The 20,085-nt window shown below is 37.3% G+C and overlaps 2 long non-coding RNA genes across 3 annotated transcripts in view; one reads left to right on the forward strand and one right to left on the reverse strand.

Moving 5' to 3' along the window:
- The window catches only part of LOC112995479 (uncharacterized), a 113,255-nt gene that overhangs the window by 60,276 nt on the left and 32,894 nt on the right, over nt 1-20,085 (forward strand). The gene's annotated exons all lie outside the window — the stretch shown is intronic.
- The window catches only part of LOC112995478 (uncharacterized), a 74,237-nt gene that overhangs the window by 33,804 nt on the left and 20,348 nt on the right, over nt 1-20,085 (reverse strand). The window contains exons 3-5 of one of the 2 annotated variants that reach the window (XR_003262189.2): nt 18,646-18,714; nt 3,528-3,661; nt 2,403-2,591 (exon numbers count right to left, since the gene is read on the reverse strand). This is a non-coding gene — a long non-coding RNA (uncharacterized LOC112995478). The remainder of the gene's footprint in view (nt 1-2,402; nt 2,592-3,527; nt 3,662-18,645; nt 18,715-20,085) is intronic. The other variant, XR_003262190.2, reaches the window with a different exon arrangement.

Genomic DNA, 20,085 nt, shown 5'->3' on the forward strand with positions numbered 1-20,085 from the left:
TAATGATCATATGGGGGGGGCAAGGGAAAATGAAATGTTTCAGTAGTCTTTCTAAAAGACTACACAATATTTTCTAACCATTGTACCATTCAGTAATGTATCATTACTTGAATTTGGAGTAAAGAAATTACAGAAATTAAAAGGAAAATTGAGCATTCTTCTTTAGCTTAAATCCTAACTGCCTATAAAGAGCATTTGAGATACAAAGGCTGACTTAGAGCTGAAATAGGCTAGGGATACTCATATAACTCTGTCTCTAGCTTAATTGTAGATATAGCAAATTCCAGATGTTTGTAGTAATGAACAGCTGGGGAGGTATCCATTTATTCAGCCACTCTAGATAGATCAAGAAGATATTTCCCTCAGCAATAAGTGGCTGGTGCCAAGAATTGATTCTATTTATTCTGATTGAATTTGTAAATCAATGTTAGCTTTATTTGACTCAGTCATGGGATAAATATGCAGATAATTTTTGTCACAGGAAACAAAACTCAGATCTCATTCCTCGTATAAGCACTAAACTACAGAATTCTACACTTGTACTGTTTTTCAGACCAGTTGTATTTTTCCTTCTTCTCCATGGAATTAAACCATTTCAGTAACATTACTTAAGGGTTTTCCCTTCCTTTGACATGTCATAGAACTGCCATTCTTAGGAGAAATGTCAGTTTGAAAAGAATTAACTTCATCAAAGAAAGAACTAACAACTAGAGGAAACAGCAACTGTACTTTTCCCTGCATATGGGCATATATACATGTATATCTACAAATTTAATAATAGCAACCTCTGAGATTTTTGAAAAAAAAATCATAAGCACTGAAACAGTCAAACTTCTGAAATTCAAAAAAAGTGGGTAGGAAACGGCACATCAGATAAAATGTCATGATGTAAGTCTATCACATTATTATTAATGTGTCATATGTGTTCTCTAAAAATCATTCAGGATCATGATCTGAATAAACTAATCTGAAAAATATGTATATTCATACTGTGCTGTATTATACATTATACCTGTAATGAATATATTTCATAATGTACAGTTTGTGGGATGTCATAACTGTCATGAGTCTTATGAATTAACTAATTCATGAGTTCATGAATTAACTTACTTAGACAGGGAGTCATGTTCTACTTGAAGAGCACAATTAGAAAATAAAGTAGTAAAATTATTTTAGACGCAAGATACAGAATGTCCAGACCATGGATGAAGATGAGGGAAGAGACACACAAGTTTCATTTGCATTTGTATTTCAAAGTCAAACTTGACAAAACAATGGGTGTGTGAGATAAAGACCTTTCAAGCTGTTTTGTATTGATAAGATAGAGAAAGGATGTTTAAGATGAACATCCTAAGTATGTTTACAATGAAAAAATAGGAATGGGGGGTTGGAGGGAATGGAACTAGGCTCAAACTCAGGAGAAGTTGCCCAGAGTGGCATGTAGTTCTGGAGGAGTAAAGCAGCAGCTCTCTAGTCTATTTTTAAACTGAAATCTGGGGGAAATGCTCACTAACTTTGTGTGAACACCAGCACAACATATGCTTGTGAAGCAGTAGTTGTATGCATTTTAATTTTGTAAGTAGAGGCTTAGATTTATATTGTTTCTTCTTTGTCTGCTTTTGGAGGACTGTAAACCTATGTCTATCTTATCAGAAGTGAATGCCCTGTTCTGTATTACAGTGATTCTAGATCTATTTATATTTAAGTATTTATATTAAATGAGCTAATTTCAACAGGGAATCAGGTGAATTTGTTTCAGAATGTCTTATATTTCAGTGGTTACGATACTTATAGGAGTTGAAGTCCCTCTATTCAGGCAAAATATGGTTTGAATCTAGGTCTCTCCCAGCTTAGATGATTGCTAGGATATAGCATACAAGGACCCTGGTTTAGGTCTTTCACTTGAAAAAGCATTTTGTGACTTTGAGGAGTGAAGGGAAAAAAAGTGTCTCTCTAAAGCCTTCATAGGGATTTGTTTTTCCCTTTTTCCCTCTCATTTCCTACTTACTTCTTCCTCTTACTAAAGAAGTTAGTTCTTCTTACTACTTTCTTCTTACTTACTAAATTAGATAGTTCTCCATGTATGTTATAGAAAGAGCTTAAATGCCTAACTCAGAGCCAAGGATTCTACTATGTAGTGGTGCATGAAAGAGTCAAACATTGCAATGCCTCATTCCTAAAATCATTCAGTGACTTTGTACGTGCACAGAACTTCCTCTGCCAGTTGAATATCTACTAAAGTCTTACCGTTATCACTGACTCAGATGTTCTTTGTTTAAATCCTCTGAATGTCTCAAAGCATGAGGTATTGTTATATTATGCCTAAAATTAGCAGGAACTAGCTGGAAAAAATATACTTGTGAATATTCTCTTTTAGAATGTGCTTTATTTTAAAAGATTACCTTATTTTAGAATATAGTTCCCCGAGAGGACACTGCCATATTACACAGTAGCCAGATGGATAGGAAGCTCTGTCAGAATGCAGTAGTCCCAGACTGTTGACCTTTTCAGATCAAGGAAGTTTATACATCCAGATTCACTTTCAATTCTAAATTAATGCTTTAATCAACAGCCTGTAGTCTGGAACAATTCTGAAAGGGAAAAAGAGAGGAAAATATGGAAAGGAAGGTGGTTTATAACCTTCCTGTTTAATCTGTCATTATATAGCTAAGAATATAAGATTCATGGGGAAAGGAAAGAATTAGAGGGAGAGAAAATAAGTGAAAGAAAACAGACACAAGGAAGTCTGATTCTGTAGTGTAGTGGTTAGAACGTTTTGGCAAGAAGGAGTCCTCAGTTGTTCTCTCTGCTGCTAGGATTCTTTCTGAATTTTATTTAATGACTTATATTAAAAAATAAATTTAATACTTTGGAATAAGATTTTGGCACTAGACTCTGCATCAGGTGCCTAAGTTTTGTAATTGACTGGAGCTCCATTAGCTTTTTCTACATAACTGGGATGGTTTCACATTTGGACTTCACATTAACTCAAGACACCTAACTTTCTCCTTGAGCTATTTAGAGACCAGGAGTCAACACATTTTCCTGAATATTTCCTTACTTGAAGTGGTTCTCTGAACTACCAGCCTTTTTACCACTTTGTTCAGCAATAGCAGACCTTCAGAGAAAGCTCTGAAAAATTCTAGTGCTAATCAGAAGCAGGGTCCTACCTCTAAATAAGGTACATCAAAGAAGATCACAGATTGTATGCTATTAAAGAGCCAGTGTCTATATTTCTGTAGACTAGCTTCAGCATATGAACTGTATCTAATATTCCAGATGTGAGGTAGTCCTGTATTTTGACTATGGATGAAGTTGTTAGCATTCTGCCCTTGACAGAATCTACAGACTAACCCTTTATCTGGAGAGCAATTACTGATACATCATATGTGGAGCAAATTTCTTTGTTAGAAGAATGCCTATTAGCCAAACTCTGCTACTAAATCGGCCCTTACTCTATATGTAGTGTAGTGATTGCAGAGATAGGCTCTACTTAAAGTGAAAAACAGTAGCACCATCTGGCCTACCTTGTGCTGATCAGCAAAAAATTGCTCTCCTCTGATCTGATGTTTCTCTTTCACTGGGCTCGAAAGAAAACCTTATGATACGAAACCAAAAGAAGGAATAATGGAATTTATCCCCACATGTTGCCGAGAAATGCCTGTATAACACAAAAGTAAAATCAAAAGTGACAATCAGAAAATAAAACTGACTTGTCTTTAGAGATATTGTCTCTATGAGAACGAGTGAGAAAAGTGTTTGAAGAATAGGGGATGAATGGGAGTTGCACTACATATATCACATAAGTTTCAGAGGCTAATTTGCAGTCTAGCGAAAGAAAAATATGTGCAGAAAAGCTCTTAGTGAACCATTTACTTCATACATCATTTACTTTGCTTTTCACAAGATCAGTTTAAAAGCCATTTAAACACTTATAAATACATATGCTATATTTTTTTCTGAATTCTTCCTCCTTTTTTGGCATTAGACTTCTTAAAACCACTTGGAGAAAAAGATGAATAGTCCGTTGGAATGCAATGTAACAACAAGGTGCATAGGCCACTGAATAAATTTACTATACATTCTTGTTATGCTTAAATCTAATGCTGCAGACTACAGTCTAGGCCAAATGTTTAGCTGGTGGAAATCAAGGTATCTACAGACATACCACACTGGACTGAATTGTAACAGACAACTGCTCTCAACTGTCAGTTACTGCTTCTCTTCTGAGATGTGAAAACTGATAACTTGAAGGTTTTTTGGTCCATTTCAGTGCAAGGTAAAAATGTTCATTGCTGGTCATGTTTTACTTCGTCTTGAAACAGAATAGAAGTACATAAGAAAGTTCAGAATATTTTTGTTCACTTCTGAGATATCTGTGTTGTTTATGCAGACAGTTTATGATACATCTACCAGAAAATATAAGCAAAATGTTGTTCAAAATAAACTCTTAAAAGTTTTGTCTTAAAGACTAAACGTGAATGGGATTTGGAACAATGTCCATTGCACTCATTTCTGGTTGTTCTCAGAAGTTTAGCTGCCTTTGCCCTAGTTTCTATTTCCAGAGCATGCTGCCCAGGAACTTGAGGATTCTAGTACAAGCCAAGAAACTATGACTGAACAGATGATGCATACAAAACCATTCAAACCTGATAAATAGACCCCACTGAACTCCATTACTGAGACACTGGATGGAAATAATAAATAAAATATGAGATGATATTACACAGATTATCAATAAGGTAAGATCCATTTATTCCTGGAACAGATATCAAAGAAATTATGATACCTTTAGTTTGATTTTGGTGAGTAGTAAAGATGTAGGGTGGAGGAAGATAATATTCCTTTCCTGAAGTGTCCTAAATTGATACTGTTTAAATTATATAAAAGAATATATAAAGGTTCTTAATTTAAGAAAGGGAAAGGTTTCGGGGCTATGAGTGTGGACGATGCATGAAATTTCTCTAGATCAAAATCATAAATATATGTGGAGCTTGAGTCTTAGGTACAGGGAAATACCATCTCAAAAGGAATAGTAGGAAGAAAACAACAGGTGGTAAGCTTGCTCAGCCAGAGAAGTAGTATGTTCTTTAGATGTGCCAGTAAACAGAGAATAACGAGAGAAAAATCTGACACTGTCTGATGAAGTTGGTGTAGAATTAAAGATGACCTGGTCCTGGTCTCAGCAAAGCAAATCTTGTGCGTTAGGTTTCAGGCAGTGATTGGATCATGAAGACTGAGGACCAGATGGTTATGTTAGACGGAGGTTTAGTTAGCAGTTTTAGTAGTTAGTAGCATTAGAGTACAAGAATATATGAATGTCCATACTAGGTCTGATCTCCTCCTCCTCCAGTATCATCTTCGTAAACCATAAATTCACCCAGAGAACAGTAGGAACACAACAAATGTATGGTGCTTCATCCTAATGCTTTCCTAGCCTCTAACTTTTTCAGCTCTGAACTTCCTAGGCCAGATGTGGAATCTATTTAGTAACCTTCAGTTAATCTCTTCTCCATGTTTATGTATGGTCTGTCGCTGAATCTTTCAGATTTAGTAAACTTCTGGACTTTGCAGCAACCTGGGCAGGGAGTTCAACTTCAGTCATGCAGAACCATCTTTTTTTCTGTTTTGAACCTGACTGCTAATATTTTACTGACGCCTTCTGAATGTTTTGTTTTTAAGACACAGTGCATAAGCCCCATTCCAGACCTATTTATCTACCATTTGCTAACTTTTTAGTTATCCTCTTGGCCAGAAAATGAATTACTTAGTTGTTTCTCATACTGTAGCCCGCTAAATATGATTCTTGCCACTTCTGGTAAAAGACCACAGGATTTTTACCAACCTGACAGTGCAGGGTGTCTGGGCTTGGTTAGCCTAAGCTGGTCTTGGCATGTTTTAACAAATGTCTCGTGGTTGCTGCCTCACCTGTTCCACCTTCAGCTCTGGGAATACCCAATATGGCAGAAGTCCGAGAAACTATATAGTCATTATAAACAAACAAACATTTTGTTTGCGTCAGGGTGCGGTGTAGGCCGGCGGCTCCTGGGCCGGGGCTGGTGCAGGTGGGGGCTCCCGTGGGGCTGGGCCAGGCCTTGCCGCCAGGGCCTGTCCTGCTGCCCTGCCGGGGAGCAGCGCAGCTGGGGGCGACCCCAGCTCCAGCCTAAGGTGTCAGGCACCGCTGTGGGCCGGGCTCAGTGGGGCCGGGCTGGGGCCTGGCTGTGGTGGGGCTGGAGCTGGCACCGCTGTGGTGTGGCGGGGCAGGGTCTGAGGGTCCCTGGGGGGCTGAAATGGCGGCCAGGGCCTGGGCAGTAGGGAAGCCCTGGGGAGGCCATGGAAGGACAGTGAGGCCTGGCGGTGCCCTCAGGGCCCCGATGGTTTGTTTGGTCAGTTTTGCCCATCATTTGTGAGTTGAGGAGAAGCGATTACGCAACTTTCAAAGTTTAACTGGGAATCAGTGAGAATGAAGCAGACCGTGATGAGCCCCAAACGGGTGCCAGGCCTGGGGAGGAAGGGGCCGCTCCTCCAGGAAGGTGGCAGCCCGTGGCCGCCCTCCGCCTCTGCGCTAGCGGGAGAGCGCTGCCCCGGACTGCAGGCCCAGCGAGACGTGAGCGGGGTGAGCACAGCATCACAGCAAACGCACGGATATCGGTGAGTTTTCTTATACAGCACTTCACATGGTACTATTATTAATGAGGCTTTCTGTATTAATTTAGACTATGAACACTGGTAGCATTATTGCTTGTTTTATTCTGATGGGATTGTTAAGATTTTAATTAGATGAACAATAAATTCTTGGCTATATATGTGTGTGTGAGTGTGTGTTTGTGTATCTATATATTTATTTATATATTTATGATGTGTTTCCTTTTGCTCCTACCAAGATTTTGACTCTAACAACAGAGATGCTCTTCTGTACTATTGATCATTCTTCTTTTCATTCTCTGGACTTTTTCCAGTTTTATTATACCCTTATAATAGGGGATCATAAAGGAACTAGAATTTTACACGGTACTCAAAATGCAGAACATTGCATCTGTAGAGTGGAAAAAATAGGGCACATTTTCTTTTCTACTTGCTTTCTACTAATTCCTGACACCTGATTTTCTTTTATGACCACTACTGAATATTGAGCTAATGTTTTTATGGAAACTGCTTTCAAAATCCCAAACTATGCTTCTGAATGATAATTGTCAGAGATGATCATTTATTCTGAAAAGTTAGAATTATTTGCATGGATGTAATCTTCTATTCGTTTATACTAAACCTCATCTGCCATTTTGTTACTTAGTCTCTCCAAGATCCTTCTGCAATTATTCACAATCTGTCTTCATCCTTACTAGCTGGAAAAACTTTGTCACTTTGCTGCTTGCCCTTTTCCTGAGCCATATATGATTTTTTTTCACTGGTCATGAGTGAAACTTACCAGCAGGTCACCAGTAGTTGTCCTCCCTTCCCTGTGAGAACTAGCCATCTTTACCTACCTCGTTTCCTGTCTTTTAGTCAATAACTTAGCCTTGCAAAGCTGTTTTATGCCATTGCTGTTCAGTTTCTTTAAAAGCATTTGACAAGAGACTTTTCAAAGCCTTTGGAAACCCAAGCAGATTTTATCCATCAGATTACCTTTATCTTCAAGGATCTTCAGGGAAGCAATTTGATTTTCATTAATGTTCACAGAAAGTCATAAGGGACTCATGAAATTTTCTGATGACAGAAAATTGGAAGTTATCATCAATACAGAAGAAGGTCAGAATATCTGATAGGAAGAATTAGGTGACCTTAAAGACTGATGTAAAATGGGATGAAATATGGGCAATCATCCATTTATGGATTAATAAAAATAATTTCTGTTATAAACTGGGAATTTTCTGCTCAAAAACATCTAAAGCAAAGGAAATGAACTTTGTAGGCAATTACAGAATGACTAGAGCTTCCAATGTGTGAAAAAAAAAAATTAAAAAGCACATCAGAGGCTCTATCAGAAAAGGTATTTCTGTTACAGGAAAGGAAGTAGTAATGACATTTTACAAGGCATTGGTAAAATCTTGTATAGGATTTTTTTCACAGTTCTGGTCATCCTTTTGTAAGACCAGGTATAGAGAAAGGTTATTAAGATGAACAAAAGGATGGAAACCTTATTTTACAGAAGAAAACCGAATGAGCATAGTCTGTTCAGCAAAGTGAAGCCTGAGAATAGATAAGTTTGCTTTGCAGAAATAAACACCAGAGAAAAGGATTACTTAAGCTGAAAGACAATGTTTGCACAAGAGCAAGCAGGTATAAACTCTCTATGACTAAATTCAGGTTATCAATTACAAGAATGTTGCTATGCATGAGAGAAATGAATGTTGAAAAGACTACAATTGAGATTATTTCATGTAGTCTCTTGGGATTGCAGGGCACTGTAGTCCATGGCAAGAAAGTCTCTCCAGTCTGTGATTCTTGAGTGCAGTGGAACTATATTTGCCAATTTTTTCTTTCTTTCTTTCTTTCTTTTTTTCCTCATATCAGTTTGCATTTGTTTAGGGGCATACTTTTGGTCAAGTGAAACACACTGCTAAAGAAACCTGTGGTGGCCCATATTATGATTCAACTTCAGAGTACAGACTATGACTCTTTAAAATCACAGTTCAATGAGATGCCCAAAGGTGACAAGAGAGGATGAGGGAGAAACTCCGCAGCCCACTGAAGTGTGAATGGAACTATCTAACAGTGGAGAACCTTCTGTATAATGTGTTAATTCATTCTCAATCATTAGATGAACAGTGTTTAGGCTATGAAAAACATTATATAAAACAGAAATCTTAAGGAACTAGGGAATACAAATGGATCTATAACCAGGAGAATAGTATATAAGACATCAGGAAATTACACGAACAAAGGTTATTTAAAATAAGAAAGTCGGCATATTGCTGAACAGAAACAAAGCTTTTCTCCTAGTAGCTCAAATGAATATAGAGATACTGTATTTGCATAGGAATTTTGACTTGACTTCAAGATAGGTTGTATATTACTTAACAGTTGTAATACAATCACCATAACATAAAAAATGCCCTTTTTTCAAATAGTGCTTTTTTTATTTCAACTTTTGCATGCAGCTTACTGCTCTTGCTCATTTACGCTTCTTTTGACACATTATTGCCGATACCACTTACAACTTACTCAGAGGAAACATATTTAATTTAAACTTGAGGTTTGTGTGAACAAAGAGGGTAAGTGGAGTTTAACACAAAGTGGCATTTTGCCACTTAGAAGGAGTACAGAGGACAGAAGGAAGGTTAGTCACATGAAGAAACAGCAGGGAAAGAGCCTTTGATCTTGTACCCTCTGCCATAAATGGAGAAAAGAAAAAATGTGAATTGAAGAGTGACTTTTCCCCTCATTGCCCTTCATATCATCTCTTCATTGTAAACTTTCATTTTTAACATTTTTCCAAGGAGATTGGGTTATAAAGGTTTTCCAGAACTTTATAGTCACCAGCAGAGACCTAAATCAAAATCTGAATTTTTCCAGCTTCTTCCTCTGCTAGTTTAAAGTCTGTTAGTCGTGCTCTGCCTTTCAATGAGAGCAGTGGCAAAAGAAGCATCATGCAGAACAGGAATGTAATGATGTAGTCTGACTGCCTCTGTTCTACATGCTGCTGTGAGCACCCTTTGCCACTCTAATGTGCGTTCTTCATATTTGGTTAACGTTTTTATATTTTTAATAAAAAGTCCTCCTCATATCCATTCTTCCCCACTAACATTTGCGTTCCAAAGATGTGTTGCATATGGGTGCCCAAAAGATGTGTCATGTTTCTAGAATCATTTCAAATTATTGAAATATTAAGAAATGCTATTGCACTTGAGAGAATATTTCATACAGAAGTAATTTAATACAATTTAATAAAATCTAAAGGAGAAGAAGGTGAAGGACGAGTGTCTCTGACCCCTGCCTTTTCTCAGCTGTTGTGTACAATGGCAAGACTCAGGATATAACTGCCTTTTATTAATCTGAGAGAGGATTTGTGAACGAGAGGAGAGGGGAATGCTTTTGCTCATAAAAGGAAAGGAGTGTTGCCTGAGCTCCAATGAGGGGTACATTCTTGTTATACTACTCTCTTTAATGCTTATGTTGTGGTATTACAGTAAAAAGGCCAGCTATAGCAGAAAATGTAGTATAAATAGAGGAAAAATCTGTCCCAGGTTACAGTCTGTAAACAAGACACAGTAAATAAATGGGTCCTTCTGGGGGGCAACAGATAAAGCTAAAACATAGGAAGATGTGCATAGTTCTTGTCATTTTGTTGAAGTGCATCTAATCATCTGTCCTCTTGATCTCCAGTTGTGTTTTATGGGAGCACGAGGTTTAATAACTTTGCTAGTTGGAAAAGCCTCAGGGTGAGGCCTATTAATGACTTAACCACTAACCTTCAGGTAGTTGCACGATACCACTAAAGGAGAATTGTACTTAAATACTTTGACTGAGTCCTGTGTTAGTATCATACCATATGGGTGGACCAGTAGATCATTTTTGTGCTTCACTTCAGCTGACTGGTTATTTCTTCTCTCTCTCTTTTTTTTTTAATTATATCTAATTTGTAATTGCTCAGAGAGTACTTCTTTCCTACTGTCATGAATAAGAAGGCTACTGTAAAAGGCCCTCTCAAAACTGTAATGATCACCTGTTTTCTTTTATGTACTAATTTTTTGCCTCTCATAAAACATCATTCAGACACAGTACAGTCACAAATCCTTGAAATAAGCTGTAGAAGATTGTTCTCATATGTTATATAATATCATAGCTCTTTGCAAGTAGCCCTTTTCTAGATATTAAAGAGTCAAACCTAGATATATCATGATATTCCTTATGTCTGTACAGATAGCTAAACAATAGCAAAGAAGATATATGATAATGTTTACAAATATTTGAAGATTTAGGAAATAAGGAAGAAAAATAATTATTTCGTCTAATATAAGGGGTTATAATTAGAATTAGAAGAAATGAAAAATTTAAACTAAATATCAGAAAGTGAAAAGTCTTGAATTAGAGGTATAGAAATATAATGCGCTCCTCAGCTAGAATGGATGCAATACTATTTAATGTAGAAATGGAAATGACTCTGTATAGTAAGAAAGCCACAACCATCCTTTTAGATGGACATTCAGTGAACATGACAAGCCTTTTTTATGCAAAAGCCTCACTGCAATATGTAATGAGAAGAAATTGCAATGGCCAAACCAACCAGCCAGAGATCTTAGTTATTCCACCTCAGGTCTCACCGAATAACCTGTGTGCCTGCAAGTTTCATGGTACTTCTGCAAGGTATCAGCATCATTCTGAAGGGTACCATTATCAGGCCCACAATAAAGACATTGTGCATGGAAATTCCAGCTCAAACTTTATTTTTCACATCTCTATGTTAATCTTGGCTACTACTTTTCATATATGTGTGCTCTTTGGATAGCTTTCCTGGTTATATCTAGAGTGGATGAAGGATCATATCCTGACTCATGCTTAGCTGGAATAGCTCCTTTGCAGCTCTGGTAGCTATACCATTTTACAGCAGCTGAAAAGTCTAAGCAAGTTTTACAGCTAGCTTAAGTACCCAGTTTGGATGAAACTTGCCCCATGCTTCCTCAGCCATATAAAAGACTCATTCAGTAAAAATATACTTTTCATGAACAGAAAGCTTGAGGGCAAGTAATCTGATTTTGAAGACATTTTAAACATTTTAAAAATAGATTTTCTTTTAAAGAAAGAGAGGAAAACAATGGAGTTGCAGTATAATTATATATGGGTTTTGTTTATATTATGCATTTATTAGTAACTGGGCTTGATTATGTGACATTTTTATGTAGTTTCTAGAAGAAGTGTTGTCTGTAGTTTTTGGCACTTGTGTTGAAGTAAACAACACTGGAGTATGTTTTCTATAAAAATAAATTGAACTAGGAAATATCAAGAACATGTCATCAATTTTGTTTCCAGCCAGAAACCAACCTATTACAAAGCCCAGAAATCTTCTCTAGCTTGGCAAAGATGTAAGTGTTTTCACTGATTCTCGTATAGCTGAGAGACAGCATTTGAATACTGAGCATATATGCACTCTAATTCAGTCAGCTCTCTTGCTTTCTTGCAACGTAATTGATAGAGGGCTGTGAAGGGGAAAATTTTTGTATGAAGATTGTTATAACTTAATGAACCTTGTGAGTTTGATGTGGTGAAGCTGAAAAAGGGTGTATTTGAATGTGAAGGGATGGGAAATAAAGTATGAGGTTTTGAAATTTTTTAAGCTGTCTCAGCAAAAACAACGATATGCCATCAAATAAGTGTTTCTGCATGCAAATGATGAAGGGGGTTATCTCAAGCCTAAGTAGAAAAAAATCTTCATTTTCTCCAGTCTTTTCTTTTCATGGATGACTTTGTGAGAGAAAGTCTCTGTTGTGGCCCTCTTTCACTCTGAACTTTCAATTCCTATCATTGCCTCATTGAAAAATATTTTGCTTTATAGAAAAGGCTTCTGTGATTCACTTCTTGTCGATATTACTGTTTGACAAGCTCTGATCTTTCATAGGAAATTGAAGGGGCCTGGTTCAGTGTTTAATAGCTTCCTCTTTGGCAAATAATAATAGACATTAAAATGTATATTTTATGTGAGATTCGAAATACAAGAACTGCAATCTGAATCTGCTACAGTATCAAAAGGACAATTCATTCCAAGAAGATAGGTTGGAGATCAAAGCCTGCTCTTATTGGGACTTCTGCCCACATGAACAGTGTCAAAATTCTGCTAGTCTTTGCTTGCTATGCTTCCAGTAAAAGCTACCAAGGAGACCAGTAATGTTTTTAGCTAATTTGGACTCCTAGACACAGAAAAAGTGATAAGTATGATCAAGTAGGATGCTTGTGTGTGCCTGTCCCCTTTCGATACTGCCCGTGCTCGTTTGTTGGATAGGATGTTCTGTTCTACACCCAGTGGAGTGTGGAATATTCAGCTGGCAATATTTTCCTGACCCCTGGAGCTCAGGGAACACGGGACAAGTAATCTGCAAATCCTGTTCCCACCAACTTTCATTTAAGTCAATAATACTTAGTAGCTTGTGGGCCCCTGACTTTTGTATAATGCATTGTCAGTAGCAGCTTGAACAGGACTGTAGCACATTTTCACATCTAATTTCTCTCTCTTCCACTCCCTTCTTCTGGAGAATCTGCAACACACAGAAAAAATATACTGTTTCTTTGAGAGGTAGGGGTTGCAGATCCTGCTGAGTTTACAGCTAACAGGAGTTGGGAGCTATTGCCTTAGAGTGTGATGGTGCTGATTAGAAATATCTTGCCTCTGAGAAAAGGAAGGACTCCCACATTCCAGTGTGTTTCAAACTCAGCAGGAACCTGGAACCAGGAGCTATGGTTTCTTTCCTATTTACCTCTGTCTTTGTCCTCATTTGATAGCACTTTCATTCCACATGGAGAACATACTTTTTAAGATTTCTAAGCTATTATCATAAAGATTGTAGAAAATCCTGGGAAAGGTTTGTGAAAAACTTGCACTTCTCAGAGATAAATAATTTATGAAAAGTTTCAGCTATTAAAAACAAAGAATCAGAGTAAAAGTTAAACTACAATCAGAAAAACAGGAGGAAACAGCATTAGGATAAAGCTAGTCACTTTAATTTGTCACAAATAAGAATTGCTTCTGAAAGGGGCAGCTATGCTTTCCCCACCCCGTCTTGCCTGTTGCCTTCTTGTGTTAACACCGATGTTCTTGCGGCTGTGCAGTGAGCTGTAGAAGAGAACTGTTCTGTCTTATTGGTGTAACATTCAAAATGCAAATAGTGTACCAAAATATAGTAGAATGTGTGTAAAAGTTGTCACTGTTCAGCAATGGGTAGGCCTCGGTTGCAGCCTTTCAGTCAGTTAGGAAGGCAGCACTTCCATGTACACAGTGGAAACTGCTTATAGTTCCGAGAAGAGGAGCAAACATGCTGAAAGGCTTGGGTAATTGAGCCTGGAAAGAAAGGTTAACAGAGCTGTTCTTGTTTGGTCTGCAGGGAAAGAAACATTAAGGAAAGATGTAATAACCATCTACGCAAATGTAAAGGGACATTATAAAGGCAAAGGGATCAATTATTTTCAACAGCCAGCAAGCACAGAATGAGCAGTAATGGTTCTTAAGCAGCAGGAATAAAAACTAGTAATAGCATTTTATAACCTTTGATGTGTTCAAAGTGCAGGACAAACACTAATTTTCACGATATTGCTCTGTACCAAATGAATATTATCAGCCCCTTTTAAAGATGAAGATGCTGAGGTAAAAATGTTTGCTGACCTTCCCTAGTTCAATCAGTGACAAGCCTAGAATTATATCTCTAAAGGTTTGTATTTGTTTTCATGATTGATGTATCACTAGGGGCTCAAGATTGGATCCAAAAAGGGACTGACCATTGCTGGATGTTGGGCTGGGCTCCTAGGCTCCATGTGTACTGAGGGGAAAGAAAAAACACTTCAGTGGATTCCATAGAGAAAGAAAGAAAACAAAAAAGCACACTCTTTGGAAGGAAAGGCTGCCTAGAGTTACAGACCATATAAACAATATTGGAAAAGGAGGACTTTCTTGAATTTCATCCCTCTTAGGGTTAGTTTTATTAGGGCTGCTCAGAGGTATATTTTAGGTCCACAGACCACAGGCTTCCCTTAAAGGTGAATTCTTTGAAATCTGAGCCTTAAGGACTGAAGTTCTTACATTTTTCTTTGTCTTCAAAGAATGCACAACTCTTCAGAAAAATACTTTTTTTGGTGAAGTTCTGTATTTTTAAGAACACTAAAATATTTAATGCAGGAATAGGAAATGTGTATTATAGATCCCTTATTTAAAGTTATTTTCATATTTGAGTTGACAGTCCATCTCCAGTGAAGTCAACATTTTGCTATTATCTCTGAATGGGCTAGGATTTCATCTCTGTGTTTTATATTGCTGTGGTAATCAGTCTAAACAACCTCGCCAAAGCCAGTTTGTAGGGGGTTTGTTTAGGGTCCACAGAACAGTTTTATAAGCTTGACAGCCACGCAAGAAGGTAAGTTACTACTCTGAAGAGCTTATGGTTTAATTAGATAATTGGCATAAGGAAAGGAAAGGAAAAAGAAAAGTATACGACAGAATTCTTTTCCTTTTTTTTCCTATTATTGTAATATTTGACTCTCACTTATTTGCTTTCACAAAGCTACCTTAGTATATAATAATGCATTTTTTTTAACTGATAACAAAATAACAATATATTCTGACTTCATCTCATTGCACAGTTTCAGGACTCTTAACACAGTGCTTTCCATTAAAGCAACTTTATCTTCAGCTGATTATCTTTTTCTCTGTTATTTCCTCAGCCTATGCTCCTTACCTCAGCATGCCTCAATTTAAAGTTGCTCTCATTATATCAATCAGTATGCCATGTCAGGAACTGTTCTGTCAGGCAATCTGACTAGGATTTCTTACAGGTTAGACCAAAAAGAAGTTCCATTTTTAACCCACTGAACACAGAAATTAAGATATTTCTCACCTTTGCATTCATCTGGATGGAGTATAAGTGCATTAAGTGAGAAACTAGGATGATGTGAAAAAAGACTAGCCTAAATTCCCCTGCTGTTTTAATTTCTGTGCATTCTCTTAATACTTTTTGGCATAGTATCCACCCTTGTGCCAAGAAACTTCTTGAATCCTTGCGACATATAACTCCTGGGACATTTAAGCAACAGCCTAAAGAGAAAAAGTGCAGAGTCCCCATTTGATTTGTAGTGTTTTTTGTTGGTATAGATGACTACATTTGCTGAGGTTATCAGTTCTAATTCCATGTGAATAAGAAAGTGAAGAGGATATAGCTTTTTTAGTTCTTAATAAACACTTGGAAGTTATGCGTACTGGGAGAAAAAAGAGTGTTTTTATTACATAAACACCTCTCTTATTTGAAAAATGATTGGGTGTTTGAAACTATTTCACTGAGTCTACTCAAAGGTTTAATGTAGCCACATTCATGTATTTGATATTCCCATATCATGATATAATTTATTTTGTTAAATATTCAGCACTGAAGCATGAATCCAGCATGAATGCTGGAAAACATGTTGTGGAAAGACATTTTTTATGACCAGTAAAAATATGGTAAGTGGCTGAGATGCTGGCCAGTGAAACACTTACAAAGACATGCTAAGAAAATGTTCAGTTGTATGGCTTTAATTCCACAATGTGGGAAATCATAGCTAAAGACCATCTGCTCTAGCAGATAACAATGTATTGAAGCTGTCAAATCTCATGAGCAAAACAGGATTGCTACCCTCTAGCACAGTAGAGGAAAGCAGATGTAGTGAATGTATCTGTGGCATTTACAACCACCTACCTGCTGCAAAAAAAATTGGAATTAATTTCTTTCGAAGCCACAAAAGGTAACTCCTCCTACATCAAATCACCAGGAGACTCCATGGTCAGGATGTCATCAAGCTGGCATACTCTTTTCATTCAAGCCTGTTATAAACAAGCTAAGTGGACACCATGCTTATTAATGCTTGCTAGAAAAACTCTTCCTGAACCTTCCTCTTCCCAATTGCACCTGCATTTACACTTGTTTATATAGTGTTCATTAATCAATTCAAGTTATTTATGAACTGTAATTCTAAGCTACATTAATACTATCAACAAATCCATATTTACAGACAGGATGACTTCTACTCATGCTAGCAAAGCAAATATCTGTCTCCCTTGTACTGTGATAAACATCTTGGCCTAGGTTTGGCCACAGCAGTACTACCAGTAATTCTTCCTCATTTAAAATACTCATAGAGAGTGATTTGTGAAGCTTATCTTTTCCATTTTTCCAACGGGTAGTATTGCTGGACTTTAGCAGTCATGCTTCTGGGATGCAGTGGATTCAGTTTCCAAATTCTTTAAATCAAAGAAGTTGTTAGCCTTCTGTCATAGTGGAAAATAACTGTATGTCAAAAAAATTAAGACTGGAAAACTTTAAATATTCACTCTAATGAATGTGAAAATTCCACATAGCCAAACATGCATCAATGGTGAAGTTTAATAATATTTTAAGAATCAATACTTTTTGAGAAGGAGAAAGATCAACTGAAGCACCAACTTTGTGAGAAAAACACCAGTATTTTCATTTCTTTTGGAAATTTCCCTTGATGTTTTCCTTACTCCACTGGCTTTATTTTGGAATTAAGTTCTATGGTCCTAAATGTTTAGTTACTTGGCAACTAATGAAATAAATTTAATACTGAAAAGCTGCAACAGACCTGATGCTACCAACAGACAATTTTAGATTTTGTCAGAGTTTTGAATACTCTTTTCCCATTCCCCTTAGAAATGCTAACTATCAAAAGAGAAAGTTAGGAAACAAGATATTGAAGGTCTTTACTAGCTTCTCTAGTTTTTTGTTTAGATTCGTAAGCTGGACTGTGGACAGTAATGGTCTTCATTAATATTTTTTTAGAAGACTGCCCTCACCAAAAGAAGCATATATAATCCATTTAGTTCCATCTGCCCTTTCTCTGTTTTCTGTCAGTTATGCTCAGTTGTAGTCAGCCATTTGCGATGGCTTGGACCATCTTAGTGCTTTAAGAATTCATTTTTGAATAGCATCAGTCTTGTGGAGAATGCCAGTCTATTTATGAACTGCTGTGAAGCTGTGAACTGTGAAATTGTGATGTCTAGAATTCTGCTATCTGAAATTCTGAAGTTCTCTTAGACCCGGGGAAATCATAACGCTGAGATAAAGCACCAAGTCCCTCTCCTGGGAAAGTCTGACCAGCATGTGTATACTGGAATTCCATTTTCCAGAAAAGCTTTGGTAAACTAAAATTTCTGTTACATAGTAAGCCAATTGTTCACATAAAACAGAACTATAGTGCTCTTACATGCACTATATTATTTTACAGAAATGAGTCTCCTCTTCTGCCTTTCTTTTGTATACTTCAGCTACTGTGTGAAGTTACTGGTTTTAGATTAACATTAATGAAATAAATGTAAGGAAATGTATGACTAACACTGGGGAAAAAAGAATTAGAGACTCATTGAAAAGAGTTGGCTGATGGCTTTTTTTTTATAGAGAAAAACAGTGATGAAGGGAGAGAAGGTTCCTGACAACTGGAAAAAGCTTTATGCACATCTTTAAGACCTAGAAACTACAGGCAGGTCAGTCTAACCTCAATCCTGGAAAGAACATGCAAAAATTTCCGCCTGAAACCCGCTTCCAAAGATGTAAAGTAAAAGAAGGTAATCAGGAACAGCCAACATGGTTTACTAAGGCAGATCATGCTAACAAACTTGATTGCCTTGTATGGTGAATTGAATGGCAATGCATATAAGGGGAGAGCAGTAAATGTAATACACTTTGACTTCAGTAAAATTTTTAACATTGTCTCTTGCAGCATTCTCATCTGAAAATAGGGGAATAATACAAATGGACTGTTAGATAGATAGATAACTGGATGGACCACTAGGCTTTAAGGATCGTAGTCTGTGACTTGGCATCTAGTTGGTGACTGGTAACAAGCAGAATACCCTTGGGTTTGATACTATGTCAATATTATGCAAGATCTTTACCAATGGGTCAAAATGCATCATCAGCAAATTTGTGGATAATATTTAATTAGGAGTAGCTCTCTCACCAAACTCTGGGGCTTCAGTATGAGTCTTGACAAGAATCTTGACAAACTTGAAGCTGGACCTACGGAGTCCTGTAGGGAGACACCGAGAGAACTTAGCTTGTTTAATACATTGAAGGGAGGGCAAAGCGGCAATCTAAATGGAAGCCCACAACTACTTGAAGGGGAATTACAGAAATGATGGAGGTAAACTCTTCTCAGTAGTGGCAGATGGTATAACAAAAGGCAACAGCTTCAAATTGTGGCTTGAGAGGTTCATACTGGACATCAGAAAAGCCTTTTTCACTAAAAGGGTAGTATGACACTGGAACAGGTTATCCAGAAAACTTGTTGCATCTCCATTTTTGGTGATTTTCAAGCCTTGACTAAACAAAGCCATTGTTGACCTGAGTGTGTGATAAGGACTTATCAAAATGATAGCCTGGGTGGGATGCTGGATTGGATGACCTCCAGAGGTCCCTTCCATGATGATTCTGTGATTTTGTGATTAATATGATACTAAAAAGTAGTCCAGAACATTGGCTCATTTTTTCTGGCAATTACGATTCTAAGGCTGGGTAATCACTTTCAAGAACATTAAAAACTTCAGCACAGGGTGTCTATAAAGTTCTGCTGACTGCACTTCTTAATACCCTGTAGGGGCAAGACCTGTTTAAAGAGAAGTAGGAGAAAAGGAAAAATATGAGGATTGGGACCTTTATGAGGTGGGTTATAGGTCCAGTTCCCTATAACTTTCAAGAGAAAAGGGGTGTGAACTCCATTGTCTTTTATGCCTTCTCTCTGCTTTTTCATCGAGGGCTTCTTAATCTCTTACTCAAAACCAGTTTGCAGGTTCGTTGCAAGGGCCCTATGCTCCTATCTCTGACCCTTAAACAGAAGGCTGAAATCTGAAGTCAAATGTATGAAATAGATATGTAGTTGATTTAGCTAGATTTCTGTAATGGAAGACGCTTTTTAGTGTAGGATTCAGATGAAGAAAAAGGAATGGCTTTGCAGACCAGCTCAGAAAGAAAGTTTCTGAAAGAAATGAACAGCAGCTGAAAGAACCAAAAATCTGGTATCATTGTAAGTGCAAAATATTAGTAGAAGAGGAGAATGATATGATACAACATAGAAAACATGAGCAGAAAGGAAAGAAAATGCATGAGGAAAGAAAGGTATATCCTAAGGAACTCAGCGTGGTACAGTAGAATGTGTATTTGGGGAAGTTCAGAGAAAAGGTAAGGAACTGATATCCAAATAATGAATAAAATGATCCTAGTGACTGTGTGGACTAGAGTTGATTTAGAGTGTCACAAGCCATGTAAGATTGAAAATAGCCTACACCTATGGGACAAATTAAGGGGGCAAACTGAAGGCAGCTCCAGCCTTTGAGATATGACAAGGATTAAGGTGTTTATCAACTATATCACGGCTGATAAGCAAAGAAAGCAGAAGTTTCTG

This window comes from Dromaius novaehollandiae, chromosome 4 (assembly GCF_036370855.1).
Source record: "Dromaius novaehollandiae isolate bDroNov1 chromosome 4, bDroNov1.hap1, whole genome shotgun sequence".
Taxonomy (NCBI): Eukaryota; Metazoa; Chordata; class Aves; order Casuariiformes; family Dromaiidae; genus Dromaius; species Dromaius novaehollandiae.